Here is a 6,035-nt window from a genome sequence, read left to right on the forward strand (position 1 = left end):
GTTAACCTTCATAGGGGCTATACCATTTTGCATTGTCTTTGGCAACATGCAAAAGGGCCTGTTTCCCCACAGCCTAAACACCAGAATATATCAAACTTTTGGAGTTTTGCCCATCTGACAGGTAAGTAGTATCACAGCATATGGCTATATTTTACATCTCTGTTACTAATAGTAAAATTGAACATTTTTTTTAAATGTGCAAAGGACACTTTAATTTCTTCTTCTCTGAACTACTATTTGTTAATGAGGGGAATAAGATTTTTTTTCCATTGAAAAAATGTACTTTACAATATATAAAGTGCATTGAATATGTGTGTGTGTGTATATATATATATATATATATATATATATATATATATATATACAGTCAATGAAACTTTTAAGCAAAGTAAATATTCTCAGGTAATCGACTAGATCAAGTTATAAACATTCTTAGCATCTCTGAAGACTTCCTCTTTCCCTCTTGGCCATTACCCCTCCTAAAGACAGTCACTATTCTGTCATAAATTAGCTTGATTTTTAGTTTTCTATAGACAGAATTGTACAGCATATGCTCTTTGTCTGGTTTCTTTCACTCATCACTCTATCTATATTGTTGGTGAAGCAGTAGTTTTTTTATTGCAATATGATCATCTCTTTTAGAAATATGTAATTCATTTATTCATTGTAAGTTATAAGTATTCCCATTTTTTTTTTTTTTTTTTGCAATTAAGAATAACACTGCTATAAACATTCATGCCCATGTATTTTGGTGCATCTATGTATACATGTCTGTCAGGTATATACCTAGCAGTGAACTTGTGGGTCAGAAGTATAGCTATGTTCAACCTCAGTGAATACTGATGAAAGCTTTCCCAAGGTGATCATGTTAAGTTTTGCCCCCTCAGCAATATCTTAGAGAACTACTTGCTCCACATTCTTGCCAGAACTTGGTACTGTCAGAATTTTAAGTTTAGGCCTATAAATCAGATATCCCTCTGTAGCCTCTAGTTTATACAATTCACCCAAACCACTACAGATGGATTTTAGGTCTACGCATGCTTCGACAATATTTACTGAGAAGGGATTTATGGTCCACACCAAAATAAGTAATGCCTTTCCTTGTAATTCAGTAAATTATCTATCATCTATCTACATTTACAACCATATCTCTATAGTCACTATTTATTTCTAGCTATGTCTGTACATGAACTAGTGTCATTTTTATACTTTTTTATTTGCTCCAAATTCCTTATAGTTGCAGAACTGAGGCTCTCAGCTCTTAGAGGACACCACTGGTTCTCTCCATGGGCAGTTCACATCATAGCAGCTTACTTCCTCAAGACCAGCACAAGAAGAATGTCTCTTTTTTTTCAGTCTGCTAAGACAGGGCCGTAAAAGGTAGCATAATCATGGGAGTAACATCCCATTACTTTGACCATAAAGTGTACCTAAATCAAGGGAGTGACATCCACCCCTTTGCCATATTCACTTGATCAGAAGCAAGTCACTGGTTCTACCTGCACTCAAGGGGAGGGAATTACTCAAGGGCATGATTCACTGGAGTATGTCCACCACAGTGCAAGTTTCCTAATATATATACAACATGCTTGAAGTCAGTAGGGGATGAGCAGCCAAGAGTGTTGCTCAAACTGAAAAAAATTAAAAAAAATTTTTTTTTTTAAGAATTGTCCTCTGGACACCAACAGATCCTTAAAAAAATTTGTTTAAGTTTAATTTTGAGAGAGAGAGAGAGAGAGAGAATGACAGAGTGTGAGTGGGGGAGGGTAGAGAGGGAGAGAGACACAGAATCTGAGGCTCCAGGTTCTGAGCTGTCAGCACAGAGCCTGACTTGAGGCTCAAACTCACGAATTGTGAGATCATGACCTGAGCCAAAGTCGGGCACTTAACTGACAGAGCCACCCAGGCATCCCTTATTTATTTATTTATTTATTTATTTATTTATTTATTTATTTATTTATCTATTTATTTTGAGAGAGACAGAGACAGCATGAGTGAGAGAAGGGCATAGAGAGAGGGAGACAGAGAATCCCAAGCAGGCTCCATGCTGCCAGCACAGAGCCTGACACAGGGCTTGAGTTCATGAAACTGTGAGATCACAACCTGAGCTGAAACCAAGAGTCAGATGCTTAACCAACTGAGCCACCCAGATGCCCCTCAAACTGTAAAATTAATATAAATTAAGAATGGATGATCAGGAGCCTGAAGACAATCCACTTAGTTAAAAGTTACAAATTCACATCCATTTTCTATACCTGAGCCAGTTTCTGACCCTAAATTTATCAACTGAAGAAGGAGGAAGCCTGTAACACAATGACAAGTCATTCCTCCACAGGAATTATAGCCACTCACTTGTATAACAAAATTCTGGGGAAAAGGAAACACACAAATGGTTTGAGAAATGTTAGATGTCAGGTCTGAGTTGACATTGATAACTAGAGACATAGAGCATCATCATTAATCCTACATTAAACCAAAGGCATATGGAGGCCAGATAATTAATAGGGTTCTAGCATAGGTCCAGTTCATAGTAGTTGGTTCACTGAGTTCACTGACTCACAAAGTGATTGTTTACTTGGTCCCCGGATATATAATTGGAATGGAGACACTTGGTTGTTAATGGTTCATTAGATTGCAGAATAAGAGTTATTCTACTGGGAAGGCCAAGAGGAAATTTCTAAATATCATCCCCCCACCCCATACATACACCTGTGAAATATAGTAAGTGAAAAGAACAATATTGCATCCCAGTGGGAATAGTGTAAGACCTAAAGAGTGCAGAGGACATAGTCCCACCATATCTCAATTTAATCCACTATTTTGGACCCCTGAGAGCCCCAGATGGATCCTTGAGGATGATAGTATACTACAAACTCAACTGTGCAGTAGCACTAATTGCAGTTGCTTTTCTAAGACGGATGTCTTTGTTAGAGCAGATTATCATAGTTACAGGTACATGGCAGGCAGTCAGTAATTTGGCTAATTTATCTTTTTTTTTTTTCTTAGTCAGAAAGGAGGATCAGAAACAGTTTATATTCATATGGGATAAACACTTATGATCTTGGCCCATTATTAGGTTAATTTTCATACCCTTCGTATGGTTGGATATTGTCTGGAGGCACCTGGACAGTTCATATATCTATATAACATCAGTTTGGTCATTATATTGATGAGATCATATTAACTGGACCAGATGAGCACAAAGTGGCAAGATAAGTACACTGGAAACCTAGGTGAGACACGTGCTCCAGAGAGTCGGAGATAAGCACTATGGAGGTTCAAGGACCCGTAACATCAGCTAAATTGTTAGAGGTTCATTGGTTTGAGGCATCCTAAGACAGCCCCTCCAAAAAGCATAAATTATTGTGTCTTCACATTTTTCATCACTAGAAGAAACACAGTGCTTGGTGGCTTTTTGGGGACTCCTAAATCAATATGTTCTACAGTTGGGAATATTGCTCTGCCAGCTTTGAGGGGAACCCACATCAGGTAAAGTCTGTCCAGTAGGTCCATATGCAGCAGACCTGCAGTACAGGAGCACCTGTGCTAGGGTAGCCGTGAAGTTAATGATGAAAGGAGAATCATGGTTCATACACTTGCAGTTTCACAAGTCCACACATATAAGGAACCATACTCCCGAAGCTGTACTTAAGCAATTACACTCAAGGAGACTCATCCACATTTGAACATGATTTAGATGAGGTGATACTAGACATTGATCTGGTGCTACAATAGGTTGAGTTCTACAGGGGCCCTGAGAAATTGTGAGTATACGTTTCATGTGGAAGAGATGAGAATCAATAGGGGCCACAGGGAATACAGTGGCATAGTGGCAGACTGTAAAAGAGCTTTTGTCACCCTACCTTCTGGTATTCTTTCCCTTGTGTAATCCCTTTCCCTTGAATATTGGACTTAATTCCTCACTTCCAGAGAATAGGATATAGCAAAAATGATGGATGTCACTTCCAAGATCACATTATAAAGACCATGACTTCTATCTTGCTTGTACTTTGTCTGGCTCTTATTGATGCTTGCTCGCTCTGATAAGCAAGTTGCCATCTCTTGCAATGTCTTATACAGAAGCTTATGTGAAGAGGAACCAAAAGCAGCCTTCAACAAATGGCCAGCAAGGATGAAGATTTTAGTGGTGCCAATACTCATGTGAGTCAACTTGGAGACCAGTCTTTCCCCAGATGATCCTAGGATGACTGCAAAACAGACAATTCCTTTATGGTAGCCTGTGAGACATCCTGAAACAGGGGACATCAATAAAAAATGCCAAGATTCCTGACTAACAGGAATTATGAAATAATAATTGCTGTCTTAACCCAGTAAATTTTGGAGTAATTTGTTATAAAACAATAAATAGCTAATGCAATAGCATATCATTATACAGCTGGAGAGTCATCTTTCCAAGATCCTCCTTCATTTTATAGGAGAGAAAAATGAATCATACTGATCGCTGATAACATATGTTCTTTTAACATGTTTTTAAGATAAACATGCTTTTGATCACATTGATATTTGTATTATTTTTCTTTAAAATAGCACCAAATCTTTCAAGGTGTTTAAATAAATGAGTTAGTGAATTTCAGGATCATAAAGCTGGAAGGGAGTTTAGAAATCAGCTCGTGGTATCCACTCATTTTACAAAAGAGGAAACTAAAAATCTACTTTAGAAAATTCCCTTTTGTAATTGCCTTCTACAGTGGTTTATGAGCTATATATGAGAAAACTAGGCTCATAACTTTAGCTCACCTTATTTTTGAAACCCCAAACAGTATAATCCAATTTAACCAACTACTTTATTCACTAGTCTTGACTTTTGGCAATCTCTAAAAAATCAAATCCCCCATCAAAGGATGAAGATTTACCACTATTGAAGATAGTCAAAGAAATTAGCTTCAGGCTCTGAAAGCAATTTCAAGAGGAGCTCTAAAACTGTTTTAAGCAATGGCAGTACCACTGGAATAAGTGTATACCCTGTCAGGGCAGCTGCTTTGAATGGGATACAGTAATTTGGATCTGTAATTTCTGCTTTGTTTCCTGAAGAGTAGAAACATATATTAAGTGTGTGGAAAATAGTAGCCATCCATCCCACAACAGCTACAACAACCAAGATTTGAATAAAAGATTTCAAATTGTGCTTCAATCTTTCATTCAACAGTCTATACCTATGATCCTGAATGTGACCTCTTTGCATTTTGTAGTTATCAGCTATTTGGGTTTATGATATCCTTTTTTTTTTAAAAAAAATGTATTTATTTATATTGAGAGAAGGAGAGAGAGAGAAGGAGAATCCTAAGCAGGCTCCATGTTGTCAGAGCAGAGCCCAACACAGGGCTTGAACTCGCAAACCATGAGATCATGACCCGAGCCACAGTCAGATGCTTAACCAACTGAACCACCCAGGAGCCCCTGGGTTTATGCTATCTTACCATGAGTTCTGTCATTAACTATTGATTTCTTTAACATGTTCTTCAATCTTATTTCTAATAGCAGGACTCGATTTATAATGACGTAGACTCTCATCTCTCAGTTCCAATGCTTTCATCCTTCCACTCAGCTCAGGCTTTCTCCATATTCACGCATCTTAACCGATGCTTAAAAGGTAACCGTTAGAGTTTCATGACATAGTTCCTGAATTATAAATAAGTTTTTGTGTTGTTTTCTCACTTTATTGAGTTGTTTGTGGCCACCTGGAACACTAATGTGGAGAAAGATTCCGTGGCTTCATCTGGTCTCAATGGGAAAGAATTCTATATTTTGTTAAGCCTGCCATGATCAAAGAGACAAAGTAACCACATATATATTGATGACCCTTCTTTGGATTACTGCTTTGATTCTTACTGAAAAGAGAATATCTCTAGAGTAGATAAGGCTTTAATAGATTGTTAGCCAATTTTCCCTTAGAAGGAATAAAAGGTTTCCATTGTGTGGAATTAGACAGCGCATACAGCCGGTAAGTATTAGGAATACAGGATGTCACTATGAGGGAAAATGAAACAGAATTGGTGCAAAGACTTCCAGACTTC

This window comes from Puma concolor, chromosome C1 (genome assembly GCF_028749965.1).
Source record: "Puma concolor isolate L17-30 chromosome C1, mPumCon1.1.hap2, whole genome shotgun sequence".
NCBI lineage: Eukaryota > Metazoa > Chordata > Mammalia > Carnivora > Felidae > Puma > Puma concolor.